This window comes from Aethalodelphis obliquidens, unplaced genomic scaffold (assembly GCF_003676395.1).
Source record: "Aethalodelphis obliquidens isolate GAN/ISIS:26980383/991018 unplaced genomic scaffold, ASM367639v1 scaffold5, whole genome shotgun sequence".
NCBI lineage: Eukaryota > Metazoa > Chordata > Mammalia > Artiodactyla > Delphinidae > Aethalodelphis > Aethalodelphis obliquidens.
This window is the reverse complement of record NW_020837949.1, coordinates 32,913,981-32,940,365: the sequence shown is the minus strand read 5'-3', so window position 1 is coordinate 32,940,365 and position 26,385 is coordinate 32,913,981. Positions and strand designations below refer to the sequence as shown.

At 37.6% G+C, this 26,385-nt stretch overlaps 1 long non-coding RNA gene across 1 annotated transcript; it reads left to right on the top strand.

Moving 5' to 3' along the window:
• Nucleotides 1-8,984: 8,984 nt before the first annotated feature.
• LOC113618192 (uncharacterized) lies at nucleotides 8,985-24,530 on the top strand. The gene is made up of 3 exons (XR_003431919.1): nucleotides 8,985-9,030; nucleotides 18,035-18,134; nucleotides 23,923-24,530. It is a non-coding gene; the product is annotated as an uncharacterized LOC113618192 (long non-coding RNA).
• The last annotated feature ends 1,855 nt before the right edge of the window (nucleotides 24,531-26,385 follow it).

Here is a 26,385-nt window from a genome sequence, read left to right as displayed (position 1 = left end):
CTGGCCAAGTCTACCACAGGACTCTAAAATGTTTCCACTATTCAGCAAAATAGAAGTAAATTAATTACATTTCTGTTTCATTGATGACATATTTTTTAACATCTTTATTTCACTATAATTGCTTTACAATGGTGTGTTAGTTTCTGCTTTATAACAAAGTGAAACAGCTATATATATATATATATATATATATATATATATATATATATGTATATATATATATCCTCATATCGCCTCCCTCTTGAGTCTCCCTCCCACCCTCCCTATCCCACCCCTCTAGGTGGTCACAAAGCACCGAGCTGATCTCCCTATGCTACGTGGCTACTTCCCACTAGCTATCTATTTTACATTTGGTAGTGTATATATGTCCATGCCACTCTAACTTTGTCCCAGCTTACTGTTCGCCCTCCCCATGTCCTCAAGTCCATTCTCTACATCTGCATCTTTATTTCTCTCCTGCCCCTAGCTTCCTCAGAACCTTGTTTTTTATTAGATTCCATATTTATGTGTTAGCGTACAGTATTTCTTTTACTATTTCTGACTTACTTCACTCTGTATGACAGTCTCTAGGTCCATCCACCTCACTACAAATAGCTCAATTTCGTTTCTTTTTATAGCTGAGTAATATTCCATTGTATATATGTACCACATCTTCTTTATCCATTCATCTGTTGATGGACACTTAGGTTGCTTCCATGTTCTGGCTATTGTAAATAGAGCTGCAATGAACACTGTGCTACATGACTCCTTTTGAATTATGGTTTTCTAAGGGTATATGCCCAGTAGTGGGATTTCTGGGTCGTATGGTAGTTCTATTTTTACTTTTTAAAGGAAACTCCATACTGTTCTCCATAGTGGCTGTATCAATTTACATTCCCACCAACAGTGCAGGAGGGTTCCCTTTTCTCCATATCCTCTCCAGCATTTATTGTTTGTAGATTTTTTTATGATGGCCATTCTGACTGGTGTGAGGTGATACCTCATTGTAGTTCTGATTTGCATTTCTCTAATGATTACTGATGTTGAGCATCCTTTCATGTGTTTGTTAGCAACCTATATATATTCTTTGGAGAAATGTCTGTTTAGGTCTTCTGCCCATTTTTGGATTGCGTTGTTTGTTGTTTTGATATTGAGCTGCATGAGCTGCTTGTAAATTTTGGAGATTAATCCTTTGTCAGTTGCTTCATTTGCAAATATTTTCTCCCATTCTGACGGTTGTCTTTTCCTCTTGTTTGTGGTTTCCTTTGCTATGCAAAAGTTTTTAACTTTCATTAGGTCCCATTTGTTTACTTTGGTTTTTATTTCCATTTCTCTAGGAGGTGGGTCAAAAAGGATCTTGCTGTGATTTATGTCATAGACTGTTCTGCCTATGTTTTCCTCTAAGAGTGTTATAGTGTCTGGTGTTACATTTAGGTCTTTAATCCATTTTGAGTTTATTTTTGTGTATGGTGTTAGGGAATGTTCTAATTTCATTCTTTTACATGTAGCCGTCCAATTATCTCAGCAGCACTTATTGAAGAGGTTGGCTTTTCTCCATTGTATATCCTTGCCTCCTTTATCAAAAATAAGGTGACCATATGTACGTGGGTTTAACTCTGGGCTTTCTATCCTGTTCCATTGATCTATATTACTGTTTCTGTGCCAGAACCATACTGTCTTGATTAAGGTAGCTTTGTAGTATAGTCTGAAGTCAGGGAGCCTGATTCCGCCAGCTCCATTTTTCTTTCTCAAGATTGCTTTGGCTATTTGGGGTCTGTTGTGTTTCCATACAAATTGTGAAATTTTTTGTTCTAGTTCTGTGAAAAATGCCACTGGTAGTTTGATAGGATTTGCACTGAAGCTGTAGATTGCTTTGGGTAGTAGAGTCATTTTCACAATGATGATTCTTCCAATCCAAGAACATAGTATATCTCTCCATCCATTTGTATCATTTCTAATTTCTTTCATCAGTGTCTTATAGTTTTCTGCATACAGGTCTTTTGTCTCCTTAGGTAGGTTTATTCCTAGGTTTTTTATTCTTTTTGTTGCAATGGTAAATAGGAGTGTTTCCTTAATTTCCCTTCCAGATTCTTCATCATTAGTGTATAGGAATGCAAGAGATTTCTGTGCATTAATTTTGTATCCTGCTACTTTACCAAATTCTTCGATTAGCTCTAGTAGTTTTCTGGTAGCATCTTTAGGATTCTCTATGTACAGTGTCATGTCATCTGCAAACAGTGACAGTTTTACTTTCTCTTTTCTGATTTGGATTCCTTTTATTTCTTTTTCTTTTCTGATTGCTGTGGCTAAAACTTCCAAAACTATGTTGAATAATAGTGGTGAGTGTGGGCAACCTTCTCTTGTTCCTGATCTTAGTGGAAATGTTTTCCATTTTTCACCATTGAGAACAATGTTGGCTGTGGGTTTGTCATATATGACCTTTATTATGTGGAGGTATATTCCCTGTATGCCTATTTTCTGGAGAGTTTTTATCATAAATGGGTGTTCAATTTTGTCAAAAGATTTTTCTGCATCTATTGAGATGATCATATGGTTTTTCTGCTTCAATTTGTTAATATGGTGTATCGCATTGACTGGTTTGCATATATTGAAGAATCCCTGCATTCCTGAGATAAACCACACTTGATCATGGTGTATGATCCTTTTAATGTGCTGTTGGATTCTGTTTGCTAGTATTTGGTTGAGGGTATTTGCATCTATGTTCCTCAGTGATATTGGCCTGTAGTTTTCTTTTTTGTTACATCTTTGGTTTTTGTGTCATGGTGATGGTGGTCTCGTAGAATGAGTTTCAGAGAATTTCACCCTCTGTTATAGTTTGGAAGAGTTTCAGAAGGATAGGCGTTAATTCTTCTCTAAATGTTTGACAGAATTGCCTATGAAGCCGTCTGCTCTTGAGCTTTTGTTTGTTGGAAGATTTTTAATCATGGTTTCAATTTCAGTGCTTGTGGTTGGTCTGTTTATATTTTCTATTTCTTCCTGGTTCAGTCTCGGAAGGTTGTGCTTTTCTAAGAATTTGCCCATTTCTTCAAGGTTGTCCATTTTAGTGGCATATAGTTGCTTGGAGTAACCTCTCATGATCCTTTGCATTTCTGCAGTGTCAGTTGTTACTTCTCTTTTTTCATTTCTAATTCTATTGATCTGAGTCTTCTCTCTTTTTTTCTTGATGAGTCTGGCTAATGGTTTATCAATTTTGTTTATCTTCTCAAAGAACCAGCTTTTAGTTTTATTGATCTTTACTATTGTTTCCTTCATTTGTTTTTCATTTATTTCTGATCTGATCTTTTTGATTTCTTTACTAAAGAAAGAAATCCTAACTTTGGGGGGTTTTTGTTCTTCTTTCTCTAATTGCTTTAGGTGTAAGGTTAGGTTGTTTATTTGAGATATTTCTTGTTTCTTGAGGTAGGATTGTGTTGCTATAACCTTCCCTCTTAGAACTGCTCTTGCTGCATCCCATAGGGTTTGGGTTGTCATGTTTTCATTGTCATTTGTTTCTAGGTATTTTTTTTTATTTCCTCTTTGATTTCTTCAGTGACCTCTTGGTTATTTAGTAGTGTATTGTTTAGCCTCCATGTGTTTGGATATGTTACAGATTTTTTCCTGTAATTGATACCTAGTCTCATAGCATTGTGGTTGGAAAAGATACTTGATACGGTTGGTTCAGTGGCTTGTGTAGGCTTCCTGGTGGAGAGGGCTGGTGCCTGTGTTCTGGCGGATGAGGCTGGATCTTGTCTTTCTGGTGGGCAGGTCTGCATCCAGTGGTGCATTTTTGGGGTGTTTGTGACCTTATGATGATTTTAGACAGCCTCTCTGTTAATGGGTGGTGGTGTGTTCCTGTCTTACTAGTTGTTTGGCATAGGGTATCCAGCACTGTAGCTTACTGGTCGTTGAGTGGAGTTGTTTCTTAGCGTTGAGATGGAGATCTCTGGGAAGAGCATTCACTGCTTGATATTACATGTAGCCGGGAGGTCCCTGGTGGTCCAATGTCCTGAACTCGGTTCTCCCACCTCAGATGCTGAGGCCTGACACCCGGCCAGAGCGCCGAGATCCTGTCAGCCACATGGCTGCACACCTATGTAAGTCATGTGCAACCAGTGCTTTTGGGTTGTTTTTGGTTTTCTCCCAACAATCACTCTTGGAACACCCTGCCAAGTATGACGCTCTGTGCTCTGCTTATGCTCACTCCAGTATGTGGCCTTGGTCCACCTCCAATTTCTGTCCTCACAACTCTCATTTGGGTGCTGAAATCCTGAAAGGACTGTGCTTTTCTAGCTTGAGATGAGTTGCATTCCATGATGTACTGTTCTGGAGACTAGAAGTCCGAGGTCAGGGTGCCAGCAGTGTCAGTGTCTGGTGAGGCTCTCCCTTTGGGTTGCAGATGGTCTTTCTTCGCAGCACGAGAGTGAGGAGTGAGGGGAGAGAGCTGATGACATATTTTTAACCAACTTTATTGAGTAAGATTTACATATATATAAGGTACCCATTTTAAGTATACATTTTAATTATTTTTAATAAATGTATATACTACACAACCACTACAGTCAAAATATGATATATGTCTGTCATCTCTGAAAGTTCCTGTGTAACTTCTAAATCAATGAACCCCCTACCCTCAAACCTTGTTTCCAGGTAACCATCGACCTGTATTCTGTCACTCTAAATTAGTGTTCTATTTTTTCTGTAATTTCATATAAATGGAAACATATAGTATGTACTCTTTGGAATCTGGTTCCTTTCACTCAGTGTAGTATTTTTGAGATTCATCTGTGTTGTTGCTTGCACCATTACTCTGTTCCCTTTTATTGATGAGTAACATTCTGTGTTATAAATATACCATCATTTGTTTATCAATCACTTATGGATGGACATCTGGGTTATTTTCATTTTCTGGCTATTATGAATAAAGTTGCTATGAATATTCATGTGCAAGTCTATGTGAACTTCATTTCTCTTGGGTAAAAACCGAGGAGTGGAATTTCTAAATCACACTGTAAGTGTACACTTAACTTTTAAGAAACTGTCAATCTATTTTCCAAAGTGATTATTTTATTTTTGTTTAATTTATAGTGATTGTTATTGATTTAAGTGATTAATTTAAGTGCCTGTTTAATTTATATTGCCCAAATCAATATATGATAGTTTCAATGGTTCTACATCTGGGCCAGCACTTGGTATGGGCAGTCTTTGTAAATGTAGACAATCTAGCAGGTGTGTAGTGGTATTTCATAGTGGGGTTTTTTTAAAAATAAATTTATCTATTTATTTATTATTTATTTTTGGCTGCATTGGGTCTTTGTTGCTGCGTGCAGCTTTCTCTAGTTGCGGCGAGTGGGGGCTACTCCTCACTGCAGTGTGCAGGCTTCTCACTGCAGTGGCTTCTCTTGTTGTGGAGCTTAGGCTCTAGGTGCACAGGCTTCAGTAGTTGTGGCTTGCAGGCTCTAGAGCTCAGGCTCAGTAGTTGTGGTGCATGGGCTTAGTTGCTCTACAGCATGTGGGATCTTCCCAGACCAGGGCTTGAACAAGTGTCCCCTGCACTGGCAGGCGGATTCCTAACGACTACACCACCAGGGAAGCCCTCGTAGTGGTTTTAATTTACATGTCCCTAATGACTAATGCTTTTGAGCATATTTTCGTGTATGTCTTGGTCATATGCATATCTTCTTTTGCTTCTCCCTCCTCTCCTTTGTGCTATTGTTACTATATATTTTACTTCTATGTATGTTATACACTCCAAAATACATTGTATTATTTTTACTTTAAGCAATTAAATACTTTTAAAAATCACTAAAAATTAAGGGGAAAGGTCTTTATATTTAAGCATATATTTAGCATTACCAGTGCTCTCCATTCCTTTTTATTGATCCATATTTCCATTGGTATCATTTTTTCTTCACACGATAAACTTCCTTTAACTTTTATTGTGGTTCAGCTCTGCTGAAAACAATTTTTTTCAGAAAATTGTCCTTATTTGCCCTTATTTGAGGAGCAATGCCTCTGTTTATAGACTTTTAGATTGAAGGCTTTTTTTTTTTTTTTTTAGCACTTTAAAAATGTCATTCCAGGACTTCCCTGGTGGCGCAGTGGTTAAGACTCTGCACTCCCAATGCAGGGGGCCCGAGTTTGATCCCTGATCAGGGAACTAGATCCTACACGCATGTCACAAGTAAGAGTTCGCATGCCACAGCTGGAGCCCATGTGCTGCAACCAGGGAGCTGGCAAGCCACAACTAAGACCCGGCACAACCAAATAAATAAATTAAATCAATATTCAAAAAATAAAAATAAATAAATAAATAAAAATGTCATTCCACTGCTCTGGCTTATATAATTACAGATGACAAATCTACTGTAATTTCTATCTTTATTTCTCTTATCTAATGTCTTTTTTCTTTAGTTGTCTTTAAAATATTCTTTTCAAGTGTTTCCAGAAACTTGATTATGGTGTACCTTGATGTAACTATGTTAGCATGAGTGTGTTCATCCTGCTTTCGGTCCATTGTGCTTTTAGAACCAGTGGGTTCATAATTTGCATCAAATTTGGAGCCATCATTTCTTTATTTTTATGTATCACATTTTTACTTCTATAAATTCCATTTGCCTCTTTTTTAATAGTTTACATTTCTCTACTTACTGTGTTCATGTTTTTAACATCTTTGCTAATTCTAATAACACCTTCATTTCGTGCTTTTCCTATTGACTAATTTGTTTCCTGGCTAAAGGTCCCCTTTTCCTTCTTCTTGGCTTGTTTATTAATTTTTTTCTTGGATGCTGGATATTGTGAGTGTTATGTTGTTAAGTGTTTGCATTGCATTCTTCCTGTACAGAGTTAAATAACCAGGGCTCGAACAAGTGTCCCCGGCATTGGCAGGCGGATTCCTAACAACTGCGCCACCAGGGAAGCCCTCATAGTGGTTTTAATTTACATTTCCCTAATGACTAATGCTTTTGAGCATATTTTCGTGTTCCATCACCTCTGAGGTCTATTTATACATTTTGCTAGGGTGGATCAACAACAGCATCCACTCCAATGTTGGTTCATTCTTACTTCTAAGGCAGGAATCCTGGGGTCTGCATTAAATTTCCCAGATGATCATTAAGAACTCTCCATTCTGGATGGCCAGAGCTCAAATGTCTTCTTGCCCTTTGTGAGCTCTGAATATTTCCTCTTACAGACCCATAGTCATTCCTTCTCCATCTTTGTGGCGCTTTATTCTCTATGTGGGTAGCCTAGTACTCAATGAAAACTAGAGGTGACCCCATGCAGATTTATGGACTTCTTTTCTTATAAATGCCCCCTTTCCAAAACTCTGCCCTGTAACTTCCAGCTGTCTCAGCCTCCCCAGACTCTGATCTTCATCTTCTCAAGTTAGCAAGCCTTCCAGGATCTGTTTGAGTTTCCACCCCTGTGTTCCATCCCTTGGTTTTGACTCCAGGCAGAGAACCAAGAAGATTGTATGGGTCACAGTTGCTTCCTTTCTTACAAGGATCACAATTCTATGCTGTTTATTCTCCGAACATTAGAAACAGTTGCTTCATTAATTTGTTCAGTTTCTGAATTATTTACTGTGGGAGGTTAGAGCTGCTCTTTGACACTTCGATTTTAGCATACCCCTCGTATAGGATTTATTCCCGGGTGGGACTATATGGGTACAGACTCAGACTAGGTGGAGTTTATATAACAACTTCTTTTATAAATTGCCACCTGAAGCAATGTGTTGTAATTACTACTTGAATATTTCAAAAAACCATTTACTGTCATGTTATAACTGGTTGTAGATAGTCACCTCTGACTAAACATTAAGCTTGGAGATCCAGAGGAGATCTTAAAGATGGTGGAAGAGTAAGATGTAGAGATAACCTTCCTCCCCACACATACATCAGAAATACATCTACATGTGGAACAGCTCCTACAGAACATCTACTGAATGCTGGCAGAAGACCTCAGACTTCCCAAAAGGCAAGAAACTCCCCACATACCTGGGTAGGGCAAAAGAAAAAAGGAAATACAGAGACAAAAGAATAGCGACGGGACCTGCACCACTAGGAGGGAGCTGTGAAGGAGGAAAGGTTTCCACACACTAGGAAGCCCCTTCACTGGCGGAGATGAAGGGTGGGTGGGGGGGAAGCTTCGGAGCCACGGAGAAGAGCGCAGCAACAGGGGTGCAGAGGGCAAAGTGGAGAGATTCCCGCATAGAGGATTGGTGCCGACCAGCACTCACCAGCCTGAGAGGCTTGTCTGCTCACCCGCCGGGGCGGGTTGGGGCTGGGAGCTGAGACTCGGGTTTCGGAGGTCAGATCCCAGGGAGAGTACTGGGGTTGGCTGCGTGAACACAGCCTGAAGGGGCCTAGTGCGCCACAGCTAGCCGGGAGGGAGTCCAGGAAAAAGTTTGGACTTACCCAAGAAGCAAGAGATCATTGATTCAGAGTGCGTGACGAGAGGGGATTCAGAACACAGCCTAAACAAGTTCCACAGATGGGCATGGGCTATCAGTGTGGACACCAGAGATGGGCATGAAGTACTAAGGCTGCTGCTGCAGCCACCAAGAAGCCTGTGTGCAAGCACGGGTCACTATCCACACCTCCCCTCCAGGGAGCCTGTGCAGCCCCCCACTGCCAGGATCCCGTGATGCAGGGACAACTTCCCCGGAAGAACACACGGCACGCATCAGGCTGTTGCAATGTCATGCTGGCCTCTGCCGCCCAGGCTCACCGCATTCCGTACCCCTCCCTCCCCCCAGCCTGAGTGAGCCAGAGCGCCCTAATCAGCTGCTCCTTTAACCCGGATCTGTCTGGGCAGGAACAGACACCCTCAGGCGACCTACACGCAGAGACGAGGCCAAATCCAAAGCTGAATCCCAACAGCTGTGCGAACAAAGAAGAGAAAGGGAAATTTCTCCCAGCAGCCTCAGGAGCAGCAGATTAAATGTCCACAAAGAACTTCTCCACAATAAACTTGATGTACCCTGCATCTGTGGAATACGTGAATAGACAACAAATCATCCCAAAATTGAGGCAGTGGAATTTGGGAGCAATGGTAAATATATATTTTTCCTTTTTCTGTTTTTGTGAGTGTGTATGTGTATGCTTCTTTGTGTGATTTTGTCTGTATAGCTTTGCTTTTACCATTTCTCCTAGGATTCTGTCTGTCTTTTTGTTTGTTGGTTGGTTTGTTTTTTTAGTATAGTTTTTAGCACTTGTTATCATTGGTGGATTTCATTTTTGGTTTGGTTACTCTATTCTTTCTCTCTTCTTTTCTAATTACTTTTTAATTTTTTATTTTTAATAATTAGTTTTTATTTTAATAACTTTATTTATTTATTTTTCTTTTTTCTTTGTTTTCTTCTGCCTTTTCTTCTGAGCTGTGTGGCTGACACAGTCTTAGTGCTCCAGCCGGGTGTCAGGCCTGTGCCTCTGAGGTGGGAGAGCTGAGTTCAGCACATTGGTCCACCACAGACCTTCCAGCTCCACTTAATATCAAACAGCAAAAGCTCTCCCAGAGATTTCCACCTCAATGCTAAGACCCAGCTCCAGTCAACGACCAGCAAGCTACAGTGCTGGACACCCTATGACAAACAACTAGCAAGACAGGAACACAACCCCAACCATTAGCAGAGAGGATGCCTAAAATCATAATAAGGTCACAGACACCCCAAAACACACAACTAGACGTGGTCCTGCCCACCAGAAAGACAAGATCCAGCCTCATACACCAGAACACAGGCCCCAGCCCCCTCCACCAGGAAGCCTACACAACCCACTGAACCAACCTTAGCCACTGCGGGCAGACACCAAAAACAATGGGAACAATGAACATGCATCCTGAGAAAAGGAGACCCCAAACACAGTAAGTTAAGCAAAATGAGAACACAGAGAAACAAAGAGCAGATGAAGGAGCAAGGTAAAAGCCCACCAAAACAAACAAATGAAGAGGAACTAGGTAGTCTACCTGAAAAAGAATTCAGAGTAATGATAGTAAAGATGATCCAAAATCTCAGAAATAGAATGCAGAGAAACGTTTAACAAGGACCTAGAAAACTAAAGAGCAAAGAAACAATGATGAACAACACAATAAATGAAATTAAAAATTCTCTAGAAGGAATTAATAGCAGAATAACTGAGGAAAAAGAACAGATAAGTGACCTGGAAGATAAAATAGTGGAAAAAACTACTGCAGAGCAGAATAAGAGAAAAGAATGAAAAGAATTGAGGACAGTCTCCTGGGACAACATTAAACGCACCAACATTCAAATTATAGGGGTCCCAGAAGGAGAAGAGAAGAAGGGACTGAGAAAATATTTGAAGAGATTATAGTTGAAAACTTCCCTAATACGGGAAAGGAAATAGTTAATCAAGTCCAGGAAACACAGAGAGTCCCATACAGGATAAATCCAAGGAGAAACATGCCACGACACATATCAATCAAACTATCAAAAATTAAATACAAAGAAAAAATATTAAAAGCAGTAAGAGAAAAACAACAAATAACATACAAGGGAATCCCCATAAGGTTAACAGCTGATCTTTTAGCAGAAACTCCACAAGCCAGAAGGAACTGACGGACATATTTAAAATGATGAAAGGGAAAAACCTACAATCAAGATTACTCTACCCAGCAAGGATCTCATTCAGATTCGACAGAGAAATTAAAACCTTTACAGACAAGCAAAAGTTAAGAGAATTCAGCACCACCAAACCAACTTTACAACAAACGCTAAAGGAACTTCTCTAGGCAGGAAACACAAGACAAGGAAAAGACCTACAATAACAAACCCCAAACAACTAAGAAAATGGTAATAGGAACATACATATTGATAACTACCTTAATGTAAATGGATTAAATGCTCCAACCAAAAGACAGAGTCTGGCTGAATGGATACCAAAAAAAGACCCTTATATATGCTATCTACAAGAGACCCACTTCAGACCTAGGGACACACACAGACTGAAAGCGAGGGGATGGAAAAAGATATTCCATGCAAATGGAAATCAAAAGAAAGCAGAAGAAAATTCATATCAGACAAAACAGACTTTAAAATAAAGACTATTACAAGAGACAAAGAAGGACACTACATAATAATCAAGGGATAGATCAAAGAAGAAGATATAACAATGGTAAATATTTATGCACCCAACATATGGAGCACCTCAATACATAAGGCAAATGCTAACAGCCATAAAAGGGGAAATAGACAGTAACACAATCATAGTAGGGGACTTTAACACCCCACTTTCACCAATGGACAGATCATCCAAACTGAAAACAAATAAGGAAACACAAGCTTTAAATGATACATTAAACAATATGCACTTAACTGATATTTATAGGACACTCTGTCCAAAAACAACAGAATACACTTTCTTCTCAAGTGCTCATGGAACATTCTACAGGATAGATCATATCTTGGGTCACAAATCAGGCCTTGGTAAATTTAAGAAAATTGAAATCGTATCAGGTATCTTTTCCAACCACAATGCTATGAGACTAGATATCAATTACAGGAAAAAACTTGTAAAAAATACAAACACATGGAGACTAAACAATACACTAGTAAATAACCAAGACATCACTGAAAAAATCAATGAGAAAATTAAAAAATACCTAGAAACTAATGACAATGAAAACACAATGACCCAAAACCTATGGGATGCAGCAAAAGCAGTTCTAAGAGGGAAGGTTATAGCAATACAATCCTACCTTAAGTAACAAGAAACATCTCATATAAACAACCTAACCTTACACCTAAAGCAATTAGAGAGAGAAGAACAAAAAAACAACAAAGTCAGCAGAAGGATAGAAACCACAAAGATCAGATCAAAAATAAATGAAAAAGAAATAAAGGAAACAATAATAAAGATCAATAAAACTAAAAGCTGGTTCTTTGAGAACATAAACAAAATTGATAAGCCATTAGCCAGACTCAAGAAGAAAAAAAGGGAAAAAACCCAGATCAATAGAATTAACAATGAAAAAGGAGAAGTAACAACTGACACTGCAGAAATACAAAGGATCACGAGAGATTACTACAAGCAACTATATGCCAGTAAAATGGACAACCTGGAAGAAATGGACAAATTCTTAGAAATGCACAACCTTCCGAGACTGAACCAGGAACAAATAGAAAATATAAACAGACCAATCACAAGCACTGAAGTTTAAACTGGAATTAAAAATCTTCCAACAGACAAAAGCCCAGGACCAGATGGCTTCACAGGCGAATTCTATCAAGCATTTAGAGAAGAGCTAACACCTATCCTTCTGAAACTCTTCCAAAATATAGCAGAGAGAGGAACACTCCCAAACTCATTCTATGAGGCCACCATCACTCTAATACCAAACCAGACAAAGAAATAAAACTACAGGCCAATATCACTGAGGAACATAGATGCAAATACCCTCAACAAAATACTAGCAAACAGAATCCAACAGCACTTTAAAAGGATCATACACCATGAACAAGTGGGGTTTATCCCAGGAATGCAAGGATTCTTCAATATATGCAAATCAATCAATGTGATATACCATATTAACAAATTGAAGGAGAAAAACCTCATGATCATCTCAATAGATGTAGAAAAAAGCTTTTGACAAAATTCAACACCCATTTATGATAAAAATCCCTCCAGAAATTAGGCATAGAGGGAACTTACCTCACCATAATAAAGGCCATATATGACAAACCCACAGCCAATATCATTCTCAATAGTGAAAAACTGAAAGCATTTCCAGTAAGACCAGGAACAAGACAAGGTTGCCTATTCTCACCACTATTATTCAACATAGTTTTGGAAGTTTTAGCCACAGCAATCAGGAAAGAACAAGAAATAAAAGGAATCCAAATCAGAAAAGAAAAAGTAAAACTGTCACTGTTTGCAGATGACATGACACTGTACATAGATAATCCTAAAGGTGCTACCAGAAAACTACTAGAGCAAATCAATGAATTTGGTAAAGTAGCAGGATACAAAATTAATGCACAGAAATCTCTTGCATTCCTATACACTAATGATGAAAAATCTGAAAGAGAAACTAAGGAAACACTCCCATTTACCATTGCAACAAAAAGAATAAAAAACCTAGGAATAAACCTACCTAAGGAGACAAAAGACCTGTATGTGGAAAACTGTAAGACACTGATGGAAAAAATTAAAGATGATATAAACAGATGGAGAGACATACCATGTTCTTGGATTTGAAGAATCATCATTGTGAAGATGACTCTACTACCCAAAGCAATCTACAGATTCAATGCAATCCCTATCAAACTACCACTGGCATTTTTCAGAGAACTAGAACAAAAAATTGCACAATTGGTATGGAGACACAAAAGACCCTGAATAGCCAAAGCAATCTTGAGAAAGAAAAACGGAGCTGGAGGATTCAGCCTCAGTGACTTCAGACTATACTACCAAGCTACCTTAATCAAGACAGTATGGTACTGGCACAGAAACAGAAATATAGATCAATGGAACAGGATAGAAAGCCCAGAGTTAAACCCACACACATAGGGTCACCTTATTTTTGATAAAGGAGGCAAGAATATACAATGAGAAAAGACGGCCGTTCAATAAGTGGTGCTGGGAAAACTGGACACCACTTTGTTTCACCAGGGTGTATCTATGCACATATACATACACAAATTGTGATAGCTCCATTAAAAATGCTAACCTATTTAAAGTGATTTCTGATTATTTCTACCACTCCCAAATGGAGGCCACCAATATTTCCATTTGACCAATAGCTATTTTCATTAGCTCTAGTCACCTAGTGGCATCCAATGTCCTTTCTTCTCCCATTTCATTGAGCCTCACTGAATGCACCCACAGATAATGCCCACTAACCCAAAATCTGCGCCATGTGCTGAATCCTGAAGCTCTCAAAGCCATCAATCTTTGGGATATCAGAGCAGGACTGGAATCCACAAAGAGCCTGAAAGAATGAGTACCAAAATAGCTCCAATATATCCAGAATTTTACATCTTTTAAGAAAACAGTTCTTCCACCTTCTAGTTCTTCCCTTCTAATTCCAAGGTCTCAATTCTTGTCCAAAGAGCCAGACTGGGAACATATACCACGTCATCCCTTCCATTTTTCTACTCACCCCATTTCCTATGACTCCTTCTTCAACCAGACTCAGAGCTTGGGGAAAAACAAAAAGCCACCTGCATCCCAATCTAGACAGTGAAAAAGACACTTTTATAATAGGGCATTAAAACTCATCGAGATTTCAGAGGCCATCAAAATGATGCCTACATATTTTATATTTCATAATGTGTACCCTTTTAACATTGTGGAAATCTCAATTACCATTTTAAGACACTTAGAATAAGCAATTTAGATGCTCAATACGGCATCATTTTTTTGTTTGTTTTTGTTTTTGTTTTTGCGGTACGCGGGCCTCTCACTGTTGTGGCCTCTCCCGTTGCGGAGCACAGGCTCCGGACGCGCAGGCTCAGCGGCCATGGCTCACAGGCCCAGCCACCCCACGTCCTGTGGGATCTTCCCGGACCGGGGCACGAACCCGTGTCCCCTGCATTGGCAGGCGGACTCTCAACCACCGCGCCACCAGAGAAGCCCAGGTGTCATTTTAATACAACTGATTAAAATGGGTTACATAATGCATGAGTTAGAAGATTTTTAAATGTAGAAAATATGTAAGAGAAAATAACTTTCGTAGAACCACATAATAAATTCTACAATGCCGATAATTAAAGTAGATAAATACCAGAATCTACCATGCCATGTAAAATATGAAGAAGACTGCCTAATATCAATTTTGCAAAGCATTTACACTGTTTACAGAAAATTTACAACACATAAAATCTTTTAAATAAAACTTCTCCTATCAATGTTAGCCACAATTTGATAAACAGTAACTCCCAAAAAACTATTGTCATTTATTCACCACTGATTTCAGTAAATCAAGAAAATGGAAATTTATGATAATATATTTTCTCCTAAATGTGAGTAAGCTTAGTACATTGACACTAAAAAACAAAATAATTTAATTGATAAGATCAGGTTACGACAAGATAGGTCATCACACAATTACTCCAGGAACTGGGAGGACAAGAGCACAACCAGGGAATCCCCTGTTCTCGCGTATGATTAGATAAATTTGCCTTATAAAATCATTTGTCACAACCGGAGTACATAAATGTTACAATCAAAGGTATGTGATCAAACTTGCATATGCAAATAATTTAAAAGGAGGGGATGATAAGTTTCTAAGTCAACAAAATATAAAAGATATGTATAAATTTTCTAAGAAATGTAACTAAGTACAAGTGAATGCTAGCAGGAACATTAAAAGACAGAAATAACAAAACACATCCCTTAACTTTTTAGGACTTTCTTCACCAAGCTTCCACTTAATTCTTTTCTCATACTATTGGGATAGATTTGTGATCTTTCCCCTTTTTAATGCTCTTTGATGACCTTTCTCCAGATTCTAATACAGCACATTCCATCAACCATTTTTTAAATGCACAATCATTCTGACACATTGAAAATAATCTGAAGTTTCAAATTCTATATAATTAAGTATATTCCGCATCTCATTGTTCAATTAACTTCACTCAGCATAAAACACTCATGAGTCTCTTCTACTCACTCCCTACTTCACTTATTTCAACCCCAAAAGACTGGCTCTTCCTTAACCTGTGCTTCCAGATTACCATTCTTCCTTACTAATTGTTTCTTTACCCACTTCTCAGGATCAGCTGGCTAGATTAAACCAGGTTTGCCTCAGCCTCCTGTCAATGTAATTTGGAATACTTCTTCTAATTCCATCCACACAAAAAGCCTGTTGTGGCCCTGAAAAATGCACCACTCAGATCTCTTGCTATGGGGAACATAGTTGATAGATGGCCCTAACTGCTGCTTTCTGAATCCACCCCCCTGTTCCTGCTGAGACCACACTTTCCACTGGTTGCCCCCAGCCAATGACTGAGCATGGGGATGCTGAGGCCAGCCCAAGCTTTCTTATAACTCTGCTGCAGTCTGAGACTCTTCCTAAGCAACTCTTCTTCCTTTCCTCTTTCTCTTACACGTGTTCCCCCCAATAAATCTCTTGCACATCTAGTATATAATGCCATTTTGGCATCCGTTCCTAGAGGACTCAATCTGGTACACCTCCAGCTCCATAGCCAGCCCATCTCTCTCAGCCTCTCCCAGTCCAGCAGGCCCAACATTAACCTAGTATGAACTCTCAGAGTTTCTTATTGCCAAGTAGTTATGACACTAGGAATTTTCTCACTTGAGGTACCTTCATACTAAAAAAGGTATCTAGTAGACACTCAATGAACATTAATTCTATTTGGTTGCCCTCAAAGCTGCACAGATTAACTTGAGGTTCTGAGAAAAAACCTGAAATTTACTCAGGAAACATAAATTAACTACACATTGTATATCTAGCACTGTGCTAGATGTGAAAAATTTGAAGTTCATTAAGGTATGGTTGCTGTCTTCAAGGAACCCCTGGGCTATTTGTAATAAAGGTAACCCTTAGAAAGCACTGTAGAGTTTGCAAAGCAATTTAAGATACTTTTCTTCACTTATGCCTTGCAAATCCCTTTATATGGGGATAAACAAGGATCCCCTCCTATTAGTTTACTTTTTCGTGAGCCTGGACCCCAGAGGGAGCAGGGCAAGTGCCGAACCACAAGAAAGGGTCAAAGGCAGGAAAACCCCATTTTGCCACATGGAGGACTGAGTTGTATGAGTGATAAATCCAAGTCAAACTATTAAGAGAAACATATATATATGGACACTGTCAGGAGTTTAAAACTGACCATATTTGGCTTGAAAAGATGAAAATCCTACCCTCAGTTAAAGCTTTGCTCCTCAGCCGCCAAATCAAACATTGCAATACACTTACCAACTTGCAACGCTCTTATGTTTAAATGTAACCACTTTTCTGAAATTTTACCTTCTATAATTTAGACATAACGAGGGTTTTCTTTTAACTTGAAAATATTTTTAAATGCTTTTAATATTTTGACAAAAACCCTAAGAAATTGTGAAAATCAGTCTGAGCAGAAAAGATCAAGGGCCTTCTCAGAAGGTCTTGAAAGCAGACTTGGTTCACATCACACTGGAATCATTGAGGAGCATCTTCTGGGATGACTTCCAGCAGCAGAATGTGCTCAGACTGGACAGCTGCTGCTCTGTTTCCTCCCTCACCCTCCCCCAACATCAGATTTTTCAGATAAAATCAGGACCAAAATTAATATAATGGGGAAAGGAAGTTACAAAAACGAAGCCTGTGCAGTTGGAAAGTACCTTACCTTGAACCATAGCAATATTCTTCTCTTTATTCTTTTTTTGCTCAATACCCCATGAAAAAGTTTAGAAAAACTTTGTAAATTTCTAGGTTGACACATAAAAAGTCTTTTTCACCACAGTTTAAATAGCTGCAAAGAAAGTAATTTCCAGAATATTATAAATACTAACATTACTGTTTTAAATGTAGCCAATGGCATATAGGTATCATCAATTTGATACCATCATCTATTTTATTAATAAATAAGCAAATACATGACAAGTTTTTCTTTAATTATAAAAAATTTGTCTTTGTCCTTTTTCTTCTTGAGAAGATTATTTCATGTGGCTTCCCCTTCAGCATCTATAGAACATGATTTTAAAGTAATTGTTTTATGCTCGAAACTACTTTTGACCACCTTAGCATACTTCTTTGCTACAAAAATATGTCTATAAATTGAAATTGATTTTTATTGCCTGTGATTTTAAACATCTAAGAATTATAAGTTTCCTTCTGGAATGAGGTATTGCTATAACAATTACATCATAATAATAAATAATAATAATTACTATTAAAGGTATTAGTAGTAAATAATTGATCAAGACAGTGTAAATGTTTCACAAATTTTGGTGAGTAATTACTAAACATAAAAAGAAAAATGCATTGGAAATGTTTATCTTAATAAGATGAATTAGGGGTAGTGCTTATGGCTTCTTGATTGAAGAAGACTGCTAACACCAATACTTTGAATTTGTCCCTTCCCCACTCTCTTCTCCAGAGGCTTTTACAGCACTGAGCACAGCAGCGTGATAAGTTCAAGATGGATGAGAGGTCTGCATTTCTTTGGTATGACATGGAAAAGGAGCAACTTTGAAAGGGTAAGTGGGAATGGAAAACAACAGATGAGTTATCAAGCAAATCAATTTTGTTAGAGTACATATGGAAGTTGAACAAATGAAAACTGATACCCTTAAAACCACTTTTACTCACATACGCCTTGTTAAGCTTCCAAATGCCTCCCAGTATAATCTGTGGATGTGGTTCTATTTGTCTGACTGATAGAGATGAAGAAAACTCCCCACATCACTCTATGAAACAGCAGCACAGGGCCCCTGTGCAACACCCTCACTTCCACGGGGAATCACCCCCAATCCTCTTATCTTAGGGATGCTACTGTACTTAATTATCAAGCTCTGTTAAGCTATGAATTTAAAAAATTAATTTGGTAAAATCCTAATTACCCAATACTTGATGAAGTTTACATTTTGTGAATATTGGTTCATTTACATCTTTTTAGCTTTAAGACTTCATTTAAACTAGCCTAGCAAAAATGAGCGATCAGCTGAACTAGTCAATAAACAAATTCTTAGTGGGTGCAAACTACATGCTCAACTTTGTATTAAATCATGAAATGGTCTCAAAATAAACGAGAAGCATGGACCTTATCCTCTGAGAGTTGCAGTCTTCCTGGAGAAAATTATATAGTGCCCCTAGAAAAGATGTAACTAATAAGACAATACCCTATAACAATACAATATATAAATACGATTTAATGCAATATAATAAACACACTATAACTTAATTGCCACATGACAAGTCCACGGGAAAGACATAACTATGGAATAGGAATTACATGAAATGAACAAAGAACTTTTACAGTGGAGATAATATACAGGGATTTGTAATATTTAGCCAATATTGCCCCTGAAGGGCATATATATTGGCTAACATTCTGGACAAAAATGAAATCTATAATTAGCTATCAGAAAAATGCCAATCAATGAGTGCTATGGTCTAAATGTTTATGTCCCCTGAAAACTCATATGTTGAAATCCTAATGCCCAATGTAATGGTATTAAGTGAGGCTCTGAGAGGTGCTTAGGTCAGGAGGGTGGAACACTCAGAAATGGGAGTGATTTTATGAAAGACCCCAGAGAGCTCCCTAGCCCCTTCCAACATGTGAGGACAAAGCAAAATGACAGCTGTCTATGAACCAGGAAGCCCTCAATTAACATTGTCTGCCAGCACCATGATCCTAGACTTCTCAGCCTCCAGAAATATGTGAAACAAATGTTTGTTGCTTATAAGCCATCCAGTCTATGGTATTTTAGTACAGCATCTCAAGAGGACTAAAGCAGTGAGATACTACTTACCATCCACTAGGATGACTATATTCAAAAAGATAAATAACAAGTGTTGGTAAGAATGTAGAGAAACTGGGCTTCCCTGGTGGCGCAGTGGTTGAGAGTCCGCCTGCCGATGCAGGGGACACGGGTTCGTGCCCCAGTCCGGGAAGATCCCACAGGCCGCGGAGCGGCTGGGCCCGTGAGCCATGGCCGCTGAGCCTGCGCGTCCGGAGCCTGTGCTCCGCAACGAGAGAGGCCACAACAGTGAGAGGCCCGCGTACCGGGAAAAAAAAAAAAAAAAAAGGAATGTAGAGAAACTGGAACACTCCTACACTGCTGGTGGGAATGTAAAATGGTGCAGCCACTTTGGAAAAATTTGGCAGCTCCTCAAAATACTAAATATAGGGTTACAATATGACCCAGCAATTCCACCCCTAGGTATAGATGCAAGATAAATGAAAACATGTTTCTACAAAAACTTGTACCCAAATATTCACAGCAGCATTATTCATTATAACCAAAAAGGAAAAACAATCCAAATGTCCATCAATTAATTAATAGATAATATTAGTAAAAAGGAATATTATTCAGCAATAAAAAGAAATGAAGTACTGATGTTTAATGCAACATGGATAACCTTGGAAATATTATGCTAAATGAAAGAAGCCAGTCGCAGAAGGCCACATATTGTATAAATTATTTTATATGAAATGCCCAGAATAAGCAAATATACAGAGACAGAAAGTAGATCATGGTTGCCTAGGGCTGGGGAGATGGAGGGATTGGGGGATAATAGCTAATGTGCAAAGAATATCTTTTGGGGTGATTAAAGTGTTCTAAAATTTATTGTGGTGATGGTTTCAAAATGCTGTGTATATACCAAAAACCATTGAATTGTACACTTTAAATTTGTAAATTGTATGGTATGTGAATTATAGCTCAATAAAGCTGTTACTTTTTTTAAAAAAGGAAGCTTCCTTTAAAAAGGAAGTCTAAATTTTTTCCACATGGATTCTATCTTCTTTTTGGACCATTCTCTCAAGTCATACAAAGACATGTACTTATTTCTACTCTTTTAGTCCAGTGTTTTCTGAGGCACTTTAGAACTATTTGGGCTGAACCTGCAGCCATGTGGGTGGCCCCATCCCACCCTGTGCTCAGGGTCAGCCCACTCCCCTTGAAGAAGCATGAGCCACTCCCATTGATTTGGAACATTGTCCATCTGTTTCCCCTTCTTTCTTTTGTTGTTGAATAGCAATGTCCTGACTATTAAGCTCCAAAGGTTTTAGGATTAACTCTAGCTTTCTCATACTATCAGCTGAAGAATGTGGTGGAAAATAATGCTAAAACATAGTCGGGCCCTGATTTATTTTTCATTTGCCTTTGAAATAATTTATGTGCTTTATATCACAGATTGAAATTATTAATTGTATTTTGGATGTAATATCAGCATTCCCAGAGCATAATAGTCTCACTGAATAGACGGTTGATGGAAAAATATCTGAGATGTTTCTAGTATTCAGGGAAAAGCAACTGCAGAACTTGTTTTAGAATAACCATAAAATGTGTGACACATATGCAAATAATAAAAAGTTAGTGATTTTTATCCTTTAGCTGCTTCCAGAACTATAATCAACACCTCACTTGTGTCAAAAAATAAAGCAAAGCATATCATACAAGCAAATATACCTTAAATATTTTATTAAATGGTTTCTTTCAAACCAGTGTCTTATCTCAAGCCTGGGGACCATAGTTAATTAATTACCCATCCATGCACCTGAAAAAGGCAGGAAGAGCCAGACATGTTAAAAAAAAAGTCCTAGACCAAGATGCAAGAGACCTGAGTTTACATCCTGGACCTAACATTTAATAACCATGGCAATTTTGTCAAAACTATGAACATCTCTGAGCCTCTGCTTCTTTGTCTCTAATATGGGTATAATAAAAATTGCCCTGCCTTTACCACAGGACAGTTCTTAGAAACAAATATAAAAGTATTTGGAGAAAAATATAAAAGATACATACAATATTAAGAGTTATACGTTGGATGAGAGAATTGGACCGTATTCAGTATGAGGCCACCTCCTCTCCCTTTGATTACCTTCTTATTTGCAAGCATTGACTCCCTTGGAAGAGTAATATGTATTGAGTATCTTTCCTGGTAATGACAGACTTAAACACTTTCTCTGGCATTTTGGTTCATTCTTACATCATTGCATTTTTCATTGAAGAATCCAAGGATAAAAGAGATTGAGTAACAAAGCTACATGGATAATGATTTTAGAACAGGAATTAAAACTTAACCCTAAATTCATGTTTTTTCTACTACATGATACTTTGGGGTGGGGGGCAGATTCTCCTTTCCTAGATCTCCTTTGAAGCAACCAAATTACAGTGTCCACGATCCATAGACCAGGAAATGGGAAGGCAAGATTATCTGAAGATTGTTATCAAGCTCGGATGGCAATAGGTCCCAATTTGCTCATGACAATCTCTGTCTTTGCTGGTTGTTCTAATATAATTATCAACAGTGCCCCCCTTTCACTCTCAAAAATGTTTTGGTTTGGACCTGAGATGCTAACACTGTCTTTACACCATGAAGGTTAATCAGGATCATCAAGGAATTAGATCAGTACTTCTCAACTGTCATTACTGGACATCAAAATTGTAGATTTGTAAATATGCTACAGATTTAGATATTTTTTTAAAGTGGTATGAAGTTAAGCTAAAAGGGAATATAGATGTTTGAGGAAGATAAAAACCAGGTGAGCAACTAGACTGAAGAGACAACAAAGACAAGAGAAATAAAGAAGTCATGGAAATGTAAATGAAGAATTGCAATACTGGATGTGTCAACATATTTGTAGAAAAATAACTCACTTACTCATAAGATATTTTAAAAGACTGTTTGTAAAAGCAAGGTACTCCCCTAACACTTGATATTATCCCTTCCCAGGAAGCAAGTACAGTGAATAAGAATTCATTTCCCACTCCCCAAAGGGACATTTTAGCTAGGTTGATTATTTTGGCCCCTGTATGGTTTCCAGTGACCCACCCCTCAGAAAGAGTATCAGTCTCAAACCAGTACTTGGTTTGCTTCTCATCTACCTCCTGATTTTAAAATAACCACAGGGATATGTCACTTTTTACTCTTGATGTTGCCAATCTTAATATTTTCTTCATTCTTGCTGAATTATCTAATTCTTACAACGCTTTTGCTATTTAAATTCAAAGTTGTAGGTACACAACTTTGGTGATGATGTGGAGCAACTAGAACTCTCATTTACTGCTGGTGGGAGTATAAATTAGTATAATCACTTTATAAAATTCGATGTATCTACTATAATTGAACATAAATTACCCTTTAACTCAGTGAATCTTCTCCTAGATATAAACCCAGCAGAAACGTGTCCATATCTGCACCAAAAGACATATTCAGAAATGTTCACAGCAGCATTATTCATAGCAGCCCTTAATAGCAAACAACCCAAATATCCATCAACGTTAGAATGGATAAATAAATTGTGGTTTAGTCATATAATGAAACACTATACAGCAATGAAATGAGATGAAATGAAAATGAAAAAAACTACCCCTCCTCTATATAACAAAGATGTACTATTCACAGTCATGTTTAATGAAATGAACTGGACTCAAAAAAAGTTTTATGTATGATTCTTTTTATGTAAAATTTGAAACAGGCAAGTCTAATGCATCATGTTAAAGTTCAGTTACTTTGGGAAGGAAAGGAAGTTGGTGAGAGACATGGCAAGAGAGACTTCTGAGGTCTGGTAGTGTTCTATTTCTTGATCTGTGTGGAGGTTATAGGGTATGTTTTCCTTGTGACAACTCATTGAGCTGCATATTTATGATTTGGTATATATATATATATTGCTGTATATATATTAAGCTGTGTATATATTATACTTTGTAACAAGAATATTCATTAAATACTTCAACAAGAATATTCATTAAATTATGCATTTTTTCACAGTAAGTCTAATTAACATCCATCATCACACATAGTTACACATTTTTTTCTTGTGATGAGAGCTTTTAAGATCTACTCTCTTAGCAACTTTCAAATATACATTATTATTGACTATAGTCACCATGCTGTACATTACATCTCCAGAACTTATTTATTTATTACTGAAAGTTTGTACCTTTTGCCCCCCTTTTCCCATTTCATCCACTCCCCACCCTCTTTGGCAACCACCAATTTTTTCTCTGTATCTACAAGTTCTATTTCTTCTTTTTAGATTGCACACATAAGTGAGATCATACAGTATTTGTCTTTCTCTAACTTATTTTAATTAACGTAATGTCCTCAGGGTTCATCCATGTTTTGCCAATGGCAGGATTTTCTTCTTTTTATGGTTGAATAATATTCCACTGAATATATTTGCCACAGTTTTTTAATCCATTCATCTGTTGATGGGCACTTAGATTGTTTCCATGTCATGGCTATTGTAAATAATGCTGCAGTGAACATGGGGGTGCTGATATCTTTTTGATTTAGTGTTTTTGTTTCCTTCAGATAAATAACCCGAAATGGAACTGCTGGATCATGTAGTAGTTCTACATTAAAAGATCCTTTGGCTGTTGTGTGGAGAAAGCAATTTCTGGGAGAAGAGTGGATGCAGAATCAAACATGGAGCCTGTTGAGATGGTTCAGTTAAGACGTGAACTTAGACCAGGGAAGGGAAGTGAAAATGGAAGAAAGTGAAAGCACTGGTTTTGAAGATTGAACTAACAGACTTGATGGGAAAGGAAGCAGTGAAGAAAATGAAGAAAATAAAGCTGACTCATAATTTTTGAGTTTGACCAACTGTGTGATGAGAATGACCAGAGGGTTGGATATGGGGGTGGACATCAACATCTAGTTTTTTGGAAATATAAAGTGTGAAATGTCAAAGTTGTCAGAAGGATATATGAATTTGAAGCTTGGAAACAGCAACAGCTAGAGCTATAAATTTAGAAATCATCTCTATTTATAGCCATTAAATTGGAATGCTTCATAACTTGGTTCTCAACCCTGCTTTTTTCAGAATTTTATCAGTGACTCTGGAAAAAGGTATAAGCAAAATCATGGTTTAACAGTAATTTAAGACACTGAAAACACTCAAAAATAAGAAAATAACTCAAAGCATGACACTATTTAATAGGAATAATATAGTCATCCTCTTAGATTCAAATCATTAATTACTTCATACTAGCAGTGTGACCTAACCAAAATACAAATGAGTATGAAAGACTCAGAGATTTCAATATCCAATAGGATTAATTTGAATCAGCACTAGGAGAGAGTAGCCAAAAACATCAAAACAGTCTAGTGGCCAATATGAAGAAGGTAATATAGTATTCTTGCTCTACCCTGCACTGCTCAGACCCCAGACCAAGTGTTATACTTTAAGTGTGGTTTTTGAGATATGGAGCAGGTCCAGAGAATAAGAAAATTATAAGAAGCATTTGGTAACAGTGACACGTGAAGAACAACTGAAGGAAATAAATCTGTTTAGCTAGAAAAGAGATTCAGTAGGGACAGGGGTTGGTGTTCAGAAACTACTTTCAAATACTTCAAGAGCTGACATTTCACACTTTTTTTTATCTGTAGAAGTCAGAAGATGATAGAGAGATAAAGAAAAAGAAAGAAAGAGATAGAAAGAAGGAATAGGAAGGAAGGAAGGGAGGAAGGGAGGGAGAGAGGGAGAATTTTAGGTAGATAGATGACCCTGGCACATATTATGAAGAATGTTATAACAACCATATTGGGTTGCTTTATAAATTCCCCATTGCTAACTATTCCAACAGAGCCTGTATGCCACTTATGAAGATTCATTGATGGGTGATCATTAGTCTAGAACCTCTAAAGTTCTTCCCAACCCTGAGATATTGTTAGTAAGACTGTGACTGGGGAAAATAACACTTTGAAAAGGAAGAGAGCAAGAAAGAGAGAGGAAGGAGAGGAAGAAAGGGGAGAAAAAGGAAAACAGTTCTGTCATGGAAGCTCTTTCTCTGGCAGGAAAAAACAAACCAACAAGAAAATACTGAAGAAACTTAGGGGAAAATAAGATCCATGGCAGGAATGTAGACTTCTAAAGTAGGTTTTAATAGCCCAAAACATCTCCCTACACCTAAAAGAAATTTAACTGCATTTTAATCTTTTCCTAAAGGACAGTCCAACTCTTATAGATTATCAGCATCCTATAGCTAAAAATAACTTAAGCCTAAACAGTTTTTATTTGTCACCTCTTGCTTCTTCTATTATGCTATCTTTTTAATAAAAAAGACTTGCAATACATACATGGTGAAATTGGATAGGCTTTTCCAAGACAGTAAAATAATAACTCTATTTTTTGGCTCAAACATTTAGCTATTTGTGCTCTACTCCTTCAGAAAATACTTTGCTTTCATAGTAAGAGTCTTCAGAACCAAGTAATTTGAGTAGCATGCCCTTTACAGCAACATTCTGCAAATTCTACTATTTCCAAATAAAGTAGTGTGCAGTTTTTCAGGACCACAGTGTTTTACTATCTAAGTTTATTTTCAGTGACTTGTTTATCCAAGAGCTTCCAATGACCATAATATTATTTAAAAAGGAAAAAAAGCGTATTTGTTAGTAAAATGTGTAATTATGTGAATATATATAGACTGATAATAAGTGAGAAGCAAGATTTTTATATTCACTTACTATTATTAAGGGGAAAATAGTCACTCTACCTATCTGGTAAATAATTGTTATCATATCCCCAAAGTGAGATGGTGACATAAATACAGATGTTACAGGAAACTGTGTATATTTCAATGAAGTTTGTTGTTTCTCTTGAGGTTAGCATGATGAGAATGTTCTGAATGCTTCAAAGAATTCCTATCTTTTTTTTTTTAAGAAGATGCAAACATCTGCTAAAGTTGCTTTTGAAATAATACATTTATTCATTTAGTAATTATTTAACTAGAGAAGAATTACCTTATTCAGACATACAAGAATGTCAATAGTCCT